Here is a 16,886-nt window from a genome sequence, read left to right on the forward strand (position 1 = left end):
AACAACTGCAATATCCATAATCCCTTGAAACTGCATTTGTTTAAACTGTCACAAAACCTGCCCAAAGCAGAATTTGGGAATTCAGGGTCAGCAGAATGGTGGATCCCAGGCTGAGTAATTACACACTGTATGCAAAATACACTTGGTGATAGCATTTATTTTTATATGCTTCCTCCATGAGGAGGGTTACAAAGTGTTACAAAGTGCTTCATGCAGAGCCAATCATTCATAGTTCAAGCATCCAGGGAAGGCACTGAATGAAACCTCATTTCAAAAGGAAAGTAATATAGATTTTAGTACTGGAAGTTTTAATGGTAGTGCACACTAGAGAGAAATAGCACTTAGAAAAATGTACTAATGATACTGTCTTTTCAATAGAGACATCAGAGCAATGATTTCTATGACACTTTTGATCCTGGACTCTGAAGGTGAAATTTTCTGTTCAGGAGCTGATGAGCAAGTTTTTGTGAGGCGCTCATTAGCCTTAGCTTGAAACTTTCAGTAGCACACGTGCTTTTGCTGGACATTATATGGAAGCAAATTTGAGGCAGATGAAGTTTACTAAAAACCAAAATCAACAAACTACAAAAACAATTCATCCATTCTGGATTTTTTTTATCTGAACTTTCATTTGATGATTCCCAAACCAAAAACAACACTCACCTGGAAAGTTACATGAAGCATGGTGTAGACACACACAACTGTGGTTTGTAAATCCAAGTCTAGGCAACAGACTAGGCCAACAGGCAAATCCAGGGTAGCTTTCTACAGTGTTAGGACACTGACCTGTGTGAAAGAAAATTAAAAATAAAAATTAAAAAACAAAAATCAAGACCACTTCTTAAGAGCTTTCAGTGAAACAGACTTTCAGGTGTTAATCCTCAACACCAGGTTCTCAGTTCACAAGATAACAGCCTGGTTGTGACTTCAGCACCTCAGCAAGCAGGAAAAACAGTATTTGTGTTCTTTTAACTCTCAGTACTGCTTGTGATGGCTGAAATCTTTGAAAAACCAGGTCCTTGCTGACTAAACAAATAAACTCTGTAATGTTGGTTGCCCAAGGAAGTTGTGAATGCTCCAACCCTGGATGTGTTCAAGGCCAGGCTGGACAGAGCCTTGGGCGATACAATTTAGTGTGTGGTGTCCCTGCTCATGGCAGGGGGGTTGGAACTAGATGATCTTAAGGTCCTTTCCAACCCTAACTATTCTATGATTCTATGATCTGCAGCTAAAATGTGTGTTTAAATTATATGCAAAACACACTGAAATACCATCATGCTTCAAAGGATTTTCAAGAATGTCTTTAAAGATTTCTGTGGAAAAAATCCAAGCCTGTTTCAGAAGTTCTTTGACTCAGGTCCCAGCTCTGTCTCAACATTAAGTTTTCATAACTCTAGACACAGCAAGAGAGAGCAGACGACTAGTGCAGGCAGACAGTTTTCAGTAGGGGTGTCTCAGTCTCTCAGTCATAGATTTATCTGAGCAGCATGTGCCATTCCTTGTTTTACAGAAACAGCCTAATCCCAAAAGACTGCTTGACTATTTCACACAAAAGATGAGGAAGAAACACAGATAATATTGAATGATGTTGTTGCTTGGCAAGAGTAATCCCACGTCAACCTGCCATGAGGACGCCTGCTGAAGAGGAACGCAAAAACTGCACGTCAGCTGCTGGATCTACATGACAGGAGGAGGAATAAACTCTACATATTTAAACTTTCAGTGCATACTTTCAAACTGCTCACTGGCCCCTTCCTCTCACAGCAGAGACTGTGTGGCAGCAATCACACAGTTTGCGATACGTTTCGCTGCCTAGAGGCTATTACTACCAAGCGCTGTCCCTCCTTAAACCTGCACAGTGGTTTCCCTCTTCATCTAGAGATAAGCAGTTGCTCTGGCTAAGGCTACATTAGCACATACAGTGAGAGTAAGAGATGAAGTGGAAGCAATTTCATAGTAACTTCCAGCATTCACACCTGTGCTATTACACCGGGGTAGTTGAACAGGGGAATAATTTCAGAAAGCTGCCAGTCTAGGTAAGACTATAATGAAGAGACTCTCACCATAGATGTTTCATTATGCAAAAAGCAGTTTATCATGGGTTGGCTGCCATCACTGTCACAGTGATAGCCTGGAACACAGGAGACCTCAGCCGTAATCTGTTTTCCCTTGCACTGAAAAATAACAGGCAGAGTAAATAAATATGAACCATCCTCTGCTCAGGGGTATTTGCCATCTACCATGTTTCACTGCAATAATGTTTTTCAAAGTCATTCATGACTGTTACTCTTGCTTTTGCCTCCTGTCCATCAACCTGTTAAACTTAAACAATAAAGAAGGAAAAAAAAGGATAATAAAAGAAGGAAAGGGGAAATTTTGAGCTTGAAGGCTGAGTCATTTCCCCCCACATAGCAGTCTCCATTCACAATACTAAATGTCTCTGTGAACACGACACACAAGCAGCATGTACATGACATGTCCTGGGTGGCACACAAGCTTCAGCTCCATAAGCAGAGATTGATATCTACAATTGAAAAAAAAAAAAAAAAAGTTTATCTGAGGAGTACTTCCCAGCAGGAAGGGAATTAGTTCCAATGGCTTCATTGGCTATTCAGACACCTGCAAAAGACCTGTTTTCACACTCCTGTGGAAACCTGAACACCATTTACACTGTGCTGCACGTCATGTTAGAGAGCTTTTACAGCTAAAAATAACATTTTTGCCTTTCGAGTTTTTCAATTGGCTGAATTGTGACTTCCCAAGCATCATTTCTCTTCGCAAGTTTAATTCGGTATAATGTACCAAGTAAAGCACTTGGGAAAATGCAGAATGTTTCAAGCTGTCTGGTTCTGAAGGAATAGAGAGAACTTAATCTTGGAGGTGGGAAAGGAGGTAAAAAGATATGCTTTGTTGTAACACACTCCTCCTTGTTCAAAAGACTATGCGACAGCTCAAAGTCTTGACAGCATAGCTGTATTTATATCTACTTGCAATGAAAGTTCCCATCAGCTCAAACCTAGCATTAGGCATGACTGGTAATTCATTACTTATTATAATGTAGAAGTACTTTTTAAATCATAGCAGTTCCTCTTTACTGTTATCATTCCCCTCTACCCTTAACATGCCAACTAGCTTACGTGCTTAAGTGGAGATGTACACACTACTGACCCCCAGGGCTGTATCCCCTAGCAAGTGAAAAGAAACAGTATGTTTGTTCCAAATAGGGACCTGAGATTCGTGCTGTAAATTGTACTCTGGAACAGCCTCTCTCCACATCCACTACAGAGATAGCCAAGATACATAAAATGAATAATGAAGGAACAAAAACATAAGGCAGGGCTCCATTCAAGAATTAATGTGCCCATTTTAACTCAACAAGCTCGATCTTCCCTATTTACAGCATGAATTATCTATCTCCCTTGACACTGAAACAATAGAGGGAGAACACTGTCACTGCTTTCCTCATGGTGAGTAGACGGGTGCATGCTTCTACCTGGAGGAAAAAAGAGTTAGTTTCCTGGTAGGATAATATAGTTTGGACAATATTAGTTGGGGAAAAATTGACATGAGAAAGCCACAAGGGCATAATTATCAGGACACACAGGGCTGATTACTACAAAATGCTGAGCATCTGCAGTTGCTTAGCAGTAACATGGGTGTTACCTGTGCTGTTTAATGTGCTTTTTTATATGACCCCCACTATTCTTTCAAAACTAGTGGACAAAAGACAGATTTTCCTACAGCTAATTTTCTGTATTTCCTACAGAAAATACACATCAAACAAAGTTTCACTATGTATTTTCTAAAATATATTTTTTTAAATATGCAATTCATAATTCTAGCCATTTAAATCTCTGTGAGTGCACAGAAAAACAATACAATTACCTATAATCCATATATAGAATTCAGAAATTGTATAGCACTCCATGAACACGCACTACTGCATATTCATAAAAAGTAACAATATTTTGGAGACGTTTCTTGAAGGAAGATCAATTCTCTTGACCAATGCAATGGAAAGAATTAGACTTAATATAAAGATCAATCAAACATAATTCAAAGACTTCCATGTATTTCTCAATTTAAAGATCAGAGGAAAAGCACTTTTATGTCACTGGGATTTTCCAGTGTGTCTAAGGGACCAGGACACAGTACTATTGATCAGGAAAAGGACTATGTTCTGAGAGTGGGGTAAATGAAGGATCATGCAGTGCTAGGTGCACCTACCTGGACTGTGCTTGAAACCCTCTTCTATCGTCCTACATTGAAAAAGAAATAATTACTGCAGAATAAGGGAAGAAGATAAAAACTTGGTTGTCAAGAAAAACCTTTGCACCTGTGCCAAGTGAGCATCTCTGCTGGTATCAGCCCAAACAGGAGCCTAGAGCAAAAACGATGAAGGGCAAAAGGCAGAAGTTCTAGCAGAAAGGTCATCAATGATACTTTAAGTGATTCAGACTGTGAGCCAAGAAATGAATAAATTATATCGTCAGAGACTGCACTCACATAGGTGACAGGTTGCTAAATTAATACTTATTTTATGTTGGGGAAGCTCATTAGTGGCAGAAATGTTCATGTGCTCTTTAGAGAAAAAAAAAAAAAAGAGCACTTTTTTTTTAAATTACTATTATTGGCATTGCTACCAACAAGTCAAAATACAGAACGATGCAAACTTGCCAAAATCACAACATAACACTTCGATGTGCCCATCAGCTAATGCTAATCTATAATTGAACACTACGTAGGTACTCAGGAAATCCATTAATCTATATAGATTGTTCCTTCAGGATCAGTGCTTCAGGTTACGTTAAATAAGGAAAGGCTTTCAAGGACTAGGACACTGTTAAAAAAAACCTACGGATTTTCAGAAATACTTACCAAGTATTTCAAGAAAGGCATATGACAACTAAAATGCTTCATAACTTCAGAAAGAATGCACTCAATGAAGACGTAAACCATAGAAAATGTCTGCAAATACCTGAAAGGACACTACTAATTTTCGAAATTGGTCAAAACTTGTTCAAAATTGTGATCCCAAGGTAATTTCATCTCTTTAGGCAACCAGACATTCTGTTCAAGTCTGAAACAAATATGGCAAGCAAGGACAATGTATTAAAACTCAGTATATATTTTAACAGTTTTTAATGTTATTTGCTAACTGTGTCCACTTACCAAAATGAAGTTGTAGTGTAATAAAATTAAGACAAAACGAAGAAAATCTCAACTGGAAAAAAGAAAAAAAAATCCCAAACAAATAAAAAGAACTCTTACATCTTCAGTAGAGAAGTATTACTTCCTCTGAGACAAAATGCTTTGCTGTGAAGGCCTACAACTCCCATCCACACTGAAACAAAACTCCCAGTGTTTCCTGCTAAGAAAAATACGAGAATGGGTTCAGTTCTGTGTCCGAACAACAAGCACAGGGGAATAGGGCACCACTGGCACAATTCAAAACAAATGGAAATGCTCTGCATCACAGCAGCAATTTATTGAAAAACATATTAATTTGCAATACAACATTGTAAGTTAATTGTTATCTTTACCAAAGGCTCCTATTGCACAAGCACAAGTTTCCTCCTTTGGCCCCAGCTGTTCATATGGATTTTCACACATACAGTACTCTGATTTGCACTTCTCTATTTTGTAAGGATTTGGAGATAGATTAAAAATTTTTTGAAATCTTCTCACTGCCAGAAAAAATTGGCCAATGAGAGCATGAGTTTGACAACATGCCAGAGGAGAAAATCCTTGTTTGAGGACACAAAGAATCATGTGAATGTGTGACAGCAATCCAACAGAGATTTTATTAATGGCAACATACAGATTTATTGTTGTACAGCTGAGAACAGAAAGTGCTCCTGTCCATGTACACACACAGTAGTTGAGAAAAGTCAGTCAGTGTTCCCTTTGAATTGTGGGTTGCTTTTTATGATGGATGGTTCAGGCTCATTAAAATAAGCACACCGGCTGGCCAGCCCAATGTGGAGATTATCTAACAAGTAGCCTAGGTAACACGCCTACTGTCATTGAAAAGGACTAGAGTAATTGAAATTCTCTTGGACTGCTTTTCTTGGACTAAGACTTCAAGAAAACTTCATGAAAACTTTTCCAGTGTAAGCAAAATAAACAACCTGCCTGCCTCACAGATGTGCTGAGAACCTGAAGATGAAGGCTGATAAGATGACAAAGTTTATTTTCCTTATTAGCAGAAATGGGAAATAAAGCAAGTTCGAAAAGCTATATGCCTGAAAGGGAAACATGTTTACAGTGCCATGAATACAGGCTCCATGAGAGCACTCAGAAACAGCATTCTCTGAGCTAAAGGAAACTCAAATTATTAGTCTGCTCTGAGAACTAAAACTGGTGTGCTTTAGCCTAAAAAATAAATTATTATACCATCTGCAGGACAAAGCTGAAGTGTGTCAGCAAATCTCTTACCTGCTTTACAACTCTTAAGCATTTTAAGATTTTAAAAATGAACTGCTTATGCCATGTTTTATCTGAAGGAAACACCATTTCATGAGACCTATGTGTAGTTCTATATATGTCTAACTAGTAGGAGGATCTCTAGGAAATATTATTCCTAATAGGAATGCTAGTGTGCATCTGTTCCTTGTTCGTTTTCTGCGTTGCAGCGTTTTGAATAACAGGTTATATCTGAATGTGATTTCCTACTTACACTGGTCTCCTTGGTACTCAGAGAGCCAAAGTCACCACTGAAAACTTGGCAGAGGCCAGGCACTAAGGTAGAGTAATTCATCAGTAATGCAACCCATTAGAATTGCAGATAAACTGCTTAAGTGCTGGATACGTTTATGCAAGCTGTATACAAGAACTTCTTGTTATTGTTTTATCCTTTGCCAACCAGTTAAGCCCCCTGGAACATGACACACACTTTCAAAGAGATACTATCATTCCATTCAGCAATAGACCACCTGTGAGTGAGTAAATGCTGTTTTTACAGCCATTCTTCCTTGTCCTGAAAGGGAAAGAAATATGGATTATTGGTCTGGAGAATTTTTACTGTTTAATTTCATTTCATTTCTTGACTTCACAAAAGCATTAATTCATTGAATTTTTAAAGTAAAAACCACTGATGAAAGGGTATCACCCTTTAATGTACTATAAAGTGCTGCCTGCCACCCTCCAAAGGCACTGCTCCAAATTGAAAGATGATTAGACTCTCTAAAGTGACCTTGCGAAATAGCAGAAATGCATTTACTTTCTCTGCCTTCCAAATCAACTTGCTCAATTTAGATGTAAAGAAAAGATGGTTTTCCTAATTGCCAGCTCTGAAAACCCAGTCTTCTGAGACTCCAACTGAGTCTTTCAAGCTTGTGCATCAGCAGCAACAATATAGATAGGGAAATAGTTAATGATTCTCAATCAAGACAACAAATAGTTAATGATTCTGGGAGCTACTTGTAAGCAGAATAGATTCCAGCTCACGCATCCACAGCTCTGCTGAATCTGCAAGGCTGACAAGTAAAAAGCAGTAAAAGTTTACTTTTGTCACCAAAACAATGAGGCATAATTCACAACACACAGATACTTCAGAGCTGCTCTGCAAGAAAGTGGCTTATCTGCACCTTAATTTTGTACAGCAACAAACCAAAAGTTTCCTCTGCCTTTTTCCTGAAACGGAACCCATTATAGGAGATACATGTTCGCATGGGCAACAACTCAAGAAATCCTCACTGGGCTGTGAGGCTGATTGGTTTTGTCTTAATGGAGTTCAACATGATGCCTAGCAGCTGGCTTCAGTCATGGCCAATGGAATTGGCTCCCTATACTTGGGAAAATCTTAAATTCCCCTACAGAGCAAAAGACTAACCTGCATTCTCAGCAGCCTGACAAAAGATTATCAACAATCGCTGTTCTGACTGAGAAAACAGAGCTAGAGGAGCATGACAATGAGTCGCTAGTTAATCTCCTACTAAGAAAGGAACAGAAGTAGTAGTTGTGAAACCTGCATTTCTACCACCTAGACCTAGACCACCTAGAATGATGGAAGGAAAGTATTAATTTCAATTCTCTTTGAAATTGTACCATCTCTGCTAAAAATGGTAAGATAGCTGTAAATATGTATCAGCGTGTACTGACCTTTATTAGGAACTAAAAAAAACCCAGAACAAAACATAATTATAAAATAAATATTTCCCTGAGAATTTTAACTGGTAATTAGCTTCACAGAGACTTTCAGGTATGTAATGTAGCTTCTGACTATTATCACCCTGGATTGTATCAGAAAAACAGGGGATTTGTGGTAAATCTTTTTGTAACTAATGGTTTGGTTTTGGATTATCAGAGTGAAGAATAAATGCAGTAACTTAATAGGAAAACATAACAGCCATTGTATACTTAACAATAGCTCATGTGCAGTTTCATACTTAAGAATATCCTTATCCATCAAAAGCAATTAAATATATACTTAATGTTAAGTAAGCACTGGAATTTACTACATCTACAAAGTAAGCAGTAATCATGAAGCAAAACATTGCTTCTTGTCCTGAAAGACAATTTCTATAACTGAATGTCCTAAATGAGGCAAAGGAAGAACCTCATTGTGAATTTCTCACTGCTGAAATGATTTGCCTAATCTTTGAAGTATTAGTTTAAGTAAAGTGTCTGTATGTATCTATATGAAAAAGGAAGAAAACTGAAACCCATTTGCTTACATGTTGAAATCCCCAGAGTTTCTGTAAAGCATGAATTATATGACATCTCTAAAATGACAACAAAATTAGTGGTAAGAAAACTGTTTTGCAATTATCTGTCCCAAATACATTCCTAATTCTGATTCTAGGTCATCTTATAGTCCACCCACTGACTTCCTTGGCTTTTCCTCATATCAGCTCTTCTGAGAAACAATTGTTCTGCTGCACATTATCCTGTTCAGCTGTGGATTGGTACAACCACTGCCTTTTCTCATAGCACAGCCAAAATAAAAACCAAGTATGTTTTTTGCTTTTCTAGATATAGCATAGGTTTCTATATCTAATGTGATAGAATTATTGGATGAAAAACTGGGAGGACAGTGTGTGGACACCTTATTTAAATAATGGATGAGGGAAGATCACCATGATGGATGAGGTGCTCAGTGGACTAGCTTCCCTAAAAACTCACTAAACCCAAACAGCTCATGATTTTTTTTCTTCACAGAGCTCAGAAAACTATTGATAATTTCATCTTTTGTTGCTTTGAGAATGAATCACTGGGGGACAGATAGAAGGTGGTTAGTTGATGTTTCTCTCATAGCAGTTTTCTGATATCGACAGAACAGTTTCTAGTCTGTGTTTTGAGAAATGATTAAAGTCAGCATTTTTTATGCACTGAACAGATCATTCACTCAGGCAGTAGGGTTTCATGAGAACTGAAAGAATCAAAGAACATTCTTTTGCCTGCTGTTTAGACACAGTTGAGTGGACAATGTCCACTCTGTCAGCACAGTAACAACATCTGTGTCCTTATAAAACACATACCTTCTATTCTGCATCACAAGACTCCTCCCTGGTGCATCTGAGCAGTCAACCTTGCTGTCTGCAACCCAGTGGCAGTAGAGAACAGGGTCAGCAGTCTGAAACACAGAACAACTTTGTAATTATTCAGAAATTATATTTATAGTCACAAAGTAAGAATCAGACTTGTGTAGATTCTAAAGAGTCATAAATCAGCTCCAGAGTGTAAAAGTCACATGCTACCATGGCGGCTTCATCCTGCAGGTGGGCATATCAAGTTCATGATCCTTACTGTCTCTCCTGTCTACCCAGGCAACTGAAAACTGAAAGAAAGATGACAACCGTCTGATAACTAGCTTAGGATTTTCAGTTACTAGGATTCACACATTCTACTAACAAAAAAAAAAACACAGGACAAACACCTTTAAGACAGGCTTAGGGCTAAGGCTCCTCATACATGCCAGATCTGTTGTTCCACTCCTGCTACAGCAATACACATCTTTGGTCTTCCTCCTCCCTCTCCTTGCCCTCCTCATAATTGAAAAGGTACTGAGTTTGTTAATTAGTGTTGAAGAAACCATGCAAACTAGCTGAAAGCAGCTTTTCTGCCTCTGATCACTGACAAGCTATTAGGCCTGACATTTCCTTCAGCGGAGTATTTCTTTGATTAATGCAGCTGCACAATAATTTTTTTATAAATTTGTATAATACTCTCCCATGACAGGAACTGATTTATAAATACAAGACAAAGATTAAGAAGAGGTGGACTTTCAGTACAGGCAAAAAAGGTATAATGAGGTTCACAGTCACAGTCAGGGAGTCTGTTATACTGACTGTGAATCTTGGACAATTTATTACTGACTAAGATAATAGCAAGGATGTCTTAAAAGGCAGAGAGGAGTCGGCAGCACTTTCCTGTGATGGGGGCCTGTTGTTAAAAATTCTTAGATGACAGGCAGGCCACATGCAGGAATTCTTTGTATCAACTGGACTATGAGAAAACTACAACTGGTATGGATGATCCCCTGCAGGAATTAAGTCAGAAAGCAGTAGGCAGTGCTGCACAGAATGCCTCAGGCTCCCAGCCTGATATTCATAGAATCATAGAATGGTTTGGGTTGGAAGAGACCTTGAATATCATCTGATACCAATCCCCTCCCATGGGCAGGGACACCTTCTACTAGACCAGGTTGCTCAAAGCCACATCCAACCATTCACTTAAATGCATCCATGCTCCCTCTCCCGTCCTGTGTACTGCCATGTTTCTTCCATCTTTTTCTCTCCCTCTCCTACCACATGATAGGGTCTTGTAAGATCAGAGATCTTTTTCTTAGTTAAACCAGGTCTTCAAAAATAGCCACAGCTTTCTAAACCAAACTTCACATCAACCCTTAGGACACTTCCATACAAACCATGTCTTTATGAAACATATATTCACACCCACTTCTAACGGCAAAGTGGGAGAAAAGCAACTGTCTTACCAATTGCAGTCATGCTACAACTCACAACACAATTAGGATTCTGGCTCCTTTCCCTCCCCGCTGAAGTTCTTTTATCTCTTTTTCTTTTACCTGTCTGACTCGAGCTCAGCATAAAAAGGTGTAGAGAGATTGTCTCCTTGGCTGATCCCTTGAACAGTCTCCCAGCTCTCTCTTATGTGAAACTGCCAACAAGTCTTCAAAGGGCTAACATAAAAATAAACCCCTTCTTCAAAGTTTCAATATGAATTATTGAAAATAAGTTGCTATTTTTTATTTATCTTGTTGTACTCTGCTGAGTCAAGCTGCCTCCAGCTGTCTATCCCAAAGCTCAATGTATGCTCCAGCCTCCGGAGCACAACAGATTTTCTTGTCTTCATACTTACATACATGAAATGTAACAGAAACTTCACAGTTATTCTGTACTTTTATTTTGAAGTCTGAATGAATTTACCATCTGAAATATTTAACCAGAGGCTTTGGTCTGGATTTTTATTTTCAGCTTCTCTTTGGCAAAAAGCTGCTACTTTCTCTCCATGTAAACATGATCCCTTTTCCATAATTGTCAACTGGAGATGTTAGACTGAAATGTGGAGCACCTGACTGGTAGTTTTTCCAAAGTTTCCTTCATGGGTCATGGTAAATCCTAAACCCTCTGATAACTCTGCCAGGGCTTCTTGAGGAAATGTATCATACACCACCTTACAGTATATTTGTGTCCATCTACCCTTCTGCTCTCACATCTTCCTTTCCCCAAAATGTGTTTTTAATCCATTACCAAGTTTGAAATATAAGCAGTTCTAAAAAGTGGTACAAAAAAGACAGCCACATAGAAGAGTCTTTTTAGTTGTAAAAGTCTTAGAACCCAGTGATTTTTTTTCTTACCTACATACTAAAGAAAAGCAAGCTATAAAATCCATTCACTCCTTAACACACAGAAAAAACAATCCACACCAAGCATGGGCCATGGGAATCAATTTTAGAAGACTAAACCATTTCACAAGACCCACAGTTCATTGAGCTGTCTGTCTGAGAAAGGCCATACTATGTCTGACAGGTGGATATGTCTACCAACATACTACATCTGCAGACAGCAGTATTGTCTTGAAGGAGACAGCTTCATATTCCTTTTCACTTCAGTTCTAAAAGTAAAACCTAGGTCTTCCTTGTCTGTATTGTGTACCCTTGCTACCAGGCTTCAGCTACTCTCTTGCTACAGAGTCTGTCATTTTCATTTCGTTTAGATCTGCATAATTTCCAGGACATTAATGAATTTCCATGAAAGGTTTCAGTTTCAGTGAATCAGCTTTTTCTAATGAAAAACGATACTGACAGTAATTTCTCTGCCAGCTCTCACATTGGATAACCTTCAGCAACTCAATTCACCTCTTTGTTTCTCCATCTTGAAACAGGGCAATAAAATAATGACCTTTTTCTTATAATCCTCTCTGATATCTATGGACAAAAGCATCATGGAAGAACAAAGTATCATTATTATTTGTTATTCTAAGCATCACAGAGGTGATAAAGGAAGAGCAAAACACTATTATATTCACTGAGGTAACAAATTAAAGCTATTCCTCTGGTGACACTTTTTAACTGTTACAGCTCAGGCTTTTATTTTTTTTTTCTTTCCTCTGGGTAGGTATCTAAAGGGTTGCTGTAATTCTCCAATACATAACCTGAAAAAATACTTCAGCCCTTAAAATATGGAAAACAAACAGGAAAGAAAAATATTTTTGAAGCATACAAACAGTCCCTAATTCTTTTGTCTCACAGCAAGATTTTTTGTTTCCAGATTTTTTCTTGAGCACACAAAGAGCCAATCATGAAAATACCTCCATAGTGCAAACACCATATGCAGGATTTCACACTTTAGAGGTAAAATTCCTTGGTATCGTAGAATAAAACTTAAATTACAGTAACAAAAGCAGATTAAGCACTCAGTATCCTGCCACTCAAATCATCAGCAAAAAATCCACAAAAACCAATGTTTTATGGAATAAATTTCCACATCAATAAAGTACCTATTTATTTAAATATCACTCAGCAGTTAATGACCCAAAGCTATTTCTCCTCACACTGCAGTAAGATTGTAAAATTTTAGAAGGCACAGAAAAGTTCAAGACAATTAAAAAAAAATAAATCCTTTCTGCAGAGATCTGGAGGTACAAAAAAGCCACCTATGCTAGTAGTGCTGACACTGTCTAAACACCAGTCCCACTAGGCTGAAGGGCCTGTAGTCACAGAGAGATTGAGAGTTTCTCTGCAGCACCAGTTCCATTACAGTAACTATTTTTCCAGCAATCTATTGTGTTAACACAACATCTATTGTGTTAAATTCTCTGGAAGATGAGCTCTGGCAAATGCTGTTGCAGTCTTCACATCCTGTTGTGGGATTGTAGTGTGGCCCCAGAGATGCTCCTGTGTGGGAAACATCAGCACCAGCCCTGACTGCTCCACTTGAAATCCAGACAATTATCTGAAATCATCAAGGGCAGCTTTCTATTCAATACCCAGACTATGAAGTGGACCAGAGAAGGTGTAAGTGCAAGTTCCATTCTAGCCAATCTGACTCTGGAAGAAAGCCACAAGAGTGTGTTGGCATCTGAAGCCCTCACTGTTTGGTGACATCAAGACAGATCACCTAGCTAAGACTGAGGTTAAGGGCCAACAAGCCCATTATTTTGACATACCAAAGAAAGCACACACAATCAAATCTCAAGAGAAAAGGCCTACTTTACTTGTTACCATCCTGACTTCCTTAGGAACAGGTCAGAAACCTCACCTTACATTAGTACTTTGTCATATTTCTGTGGTGTTTCACAATGATCAGGATTTAAATGTATTAACTCCATCTTGTAAAATCTCTGCACAGAGATGTTGTCAAAAAAGCATAGGAAAAACAGAATAGTGCAAAAGGAATAGGAAGGTACATGTATCAAAATACAGCTTGTAAGCACAAAGTTCCAGTTTACATGTTAATATAATAAATATGGAACGCAAGAATACCTAGCAAGTAAGTAAAGAACAGATTACACCCACTGACATTCAGGCTTCTGCAGTAAACGTTTTTCTGATCATCTTCTTCACAGTTCCACCATCTTTCAATTAGCCAAGTACCAAAGTATAAAAAGCCTTCGAGAATCAAGGGAATAGGACAAATTACATCTCTTTTGCTTCCTACATCTTCTTTTCTTACATCTTCTATTTTCAGATCCTTTTTTTAGTTGAGGCAATACAGCATAACCATAAACATTATCCCATGCTCCTAAAAGATCCACTTGGCTTTGGAAAGAGCCTTTAAAATGTCCAATAATCTCTGTCAGATTATTCAAAAGTCATTTGAAACCTTTGGAAAATATTCAAACTCTGTGTCTGAGAGAGAATTATTTCTGTAATTTAAAGTAGAACAGCAAAACACAAGTTCAAAATAGCACATGGACTCTTGGGAGATTAAATTATCAGCTACCTTGTCAACTCACAACATAAATTTGGGCTGCCTTTTTGGCATTTCTAGTTTCAAGGTAATAACTTATTATTTCATAAAATACAATTAAAGCACTTTGTATAGGAAGTTTCAGGTCCATAAGGAACTGTATGTAGAAGCTAATGAATTTTCACACAGAGCTTACTTCACAGAGAGGGAAATGAAAGTTAGTCTTCCTGCCAGCCTGTAAGTAATGTCATACTATCTACAAACAAAATACATCTACTTGTGCTAAGCTGTGAGTTACTTGTATACCTCAGGCAAAGAGCAGTTAATTTAGAGACTTGTTTCCAGCTACCTATCCTTTCTCCCTAAGGTTGTTAAGTGGCTGCTGCATAAAAAGCCACACATAGAAAGAAAGGTATCTAAATGCAATGAGCCTCCTAGCAGATGAGGTTGATCACAGTAACAAAATAGGTCTCTGATGAGCAGCAGCATTAACATGACATTATTGGGGAATCTATCATATCTTTAAATACCTTCAGATACTTTACTGAATATCATTTGTCAGCTTTTCAGCTCTCAAACACAAGTATAACTATTTCCTTCTCTCAAGTGGGTTAGCCTGTTTCATCACTTCCATTTCATTCTGGAAGACAGCTAAATAAATGATGAATGAGGTACTAAACTTTTGAGAAGTTCAGAAGTAATTCAGGGTCAATTTCTATCCACTTTAGGCATGGGAGGTGTGCTTGTTTCCTTGCTTTGTTGGGAGAGATGTTTGTTGTTGGGCTTTTGTTTGGTCATTGGGGTTTTGATAGTTTGGTCTTGTTGCTGTTGTTTTGTTTTGGTGGTTGCTGGAGGTTTTGCTTTTTAGTTGTTTTAAAACTTTGCTTGAGTTGGTTTATGCAGCCCCAAACACATGACACAGTTTTGTCTGTCTTTTCTGGGTGTTTTCTAGTGAATGTTCTCATTTTCTTTGGTAACTTACTGCAGCCTTCAGCCTCTAATTAGGCATGCAATCCGGTTTTTGCATATATAAACTGTTCCCATTAACATTATCTGGACCTAGGTTTCCAGAATCAACAATGAAATTAGTGGTTTGTCTGGTTCATTGTCTGCAAGGTTGCTCCTGCATGACAGTGCTGATTCAGGGGATCAAAGCACTACATCTTTTTTTGGGTTTTTTTTCTCTTAAATTCCAAACTTGTCCAGTGCTATTGCTCTATTCAGCTTTTCATCCTGCAATATATCCCTGCAAGACAGACACACAAATATTAAGAAAGTTCGCAGGACTGCATATGATTGTTCTTGTATAACCAAATTCATTGGGCTGTGAAGTTTGGTGTCTTTTCTTCATTAACCAGCAAAAATGGGGAGAGATTAGTTACTACAAAGAAACAAAACAGCAGAAGTAATTAAACAAAGTTCCTATTCCTGAATCAATGCTTATAAAAAGAAAGAGGGCAAATTACGGCACAGTAAGTATAAACTACCACAAAGCTGTGAAAAACAAAATCATGATCCAGAAGACTTGCTTCCACCAGAGGGATATGTATTTGAGGTAGCCCCTTAAAAGAGTGCTGCTGTCAGCTACAGAGACTGACTTGACTACGTACGTTTTCTCGTCACTTTTTGCATAGTGTTCTGATTTTTCTCTCTTTCAAACTGAAAAGAAAAAGCTATTCAAAGGTAGTCACTGTGTTTTTTTGGGGGAGTGGGAGTTCCTCAATGGTTATGCGTTTGAGCATGTACAAATAACATCTTCTCAATGGTTCTGAAGAGTGCAGTGACAGGGTACTCTCAGCCCTCACCTCACTTTAAATCACATTCAGAGAGTGTTGAAAGGATTGCTTCATGATCACAATGTTGCTATGAAACTGCAGCTGTTTTTCTGTTACAACCAGAAGGTTTTGAGAATCATTGTTTCTTCTGAACTCTGCACTAATTTGCTACCATTAAAATTCAAATACAGGTAGTTTCAGGTGCTTTATTATTGTAGCCACCATAGTACTCTTGAGCTGGTTTACTGTCCTCCCACAGGCTTCCCAACATAACTTCACTTGCACAAAAGCTCTGTATCATCAGTATATACCATCTATTCCTCCATAACAAGGCCTAATACCTCTCTTCATACTGTGGAAACAAAATATACTTGTCAGGCTATCTAGATAGATGGGTTTCAGATACCCAAATGCCTTATGGGGGGGGTAAAAGAAGACTTGCTTTGCCTCCCTTGTCTCTACAGTTCAATGAAGAATGGACTTTGTTGACAAATGCAAATACGATGAATAAGGAGAGATGAAAACATGCCAGTGACATACAGTCTTGAAAAGCAACCACAGACATAACTACAGAATTCCAGCTACTACTTTCTCATCATTTCTCTAAGCCACTTAATTATTCCAAGTATCAGAAGACATTCCAGGAAAGATTTATACACCCATTGACAGTCTTAAAATCTGTACATGTATACACACATATATAGACAGAGATATATATATATATAAAACTTTCCAT

This window comes from Nestor notabilis, unplaced genomic scaffold (genome assembly GCF_000696875.1).
Source record: "Nestor notabilis isolate BGI_N333 unplaced genomic scaffold, ASM69687v1 scaffold4150, whole genome shotgun sequence".
Lineage (NCBI taxonomy): Eukaryota > Metazoa > Chordata > Aves > Psittaciformes > Psittacidae > Nestor > Nestor notabilis.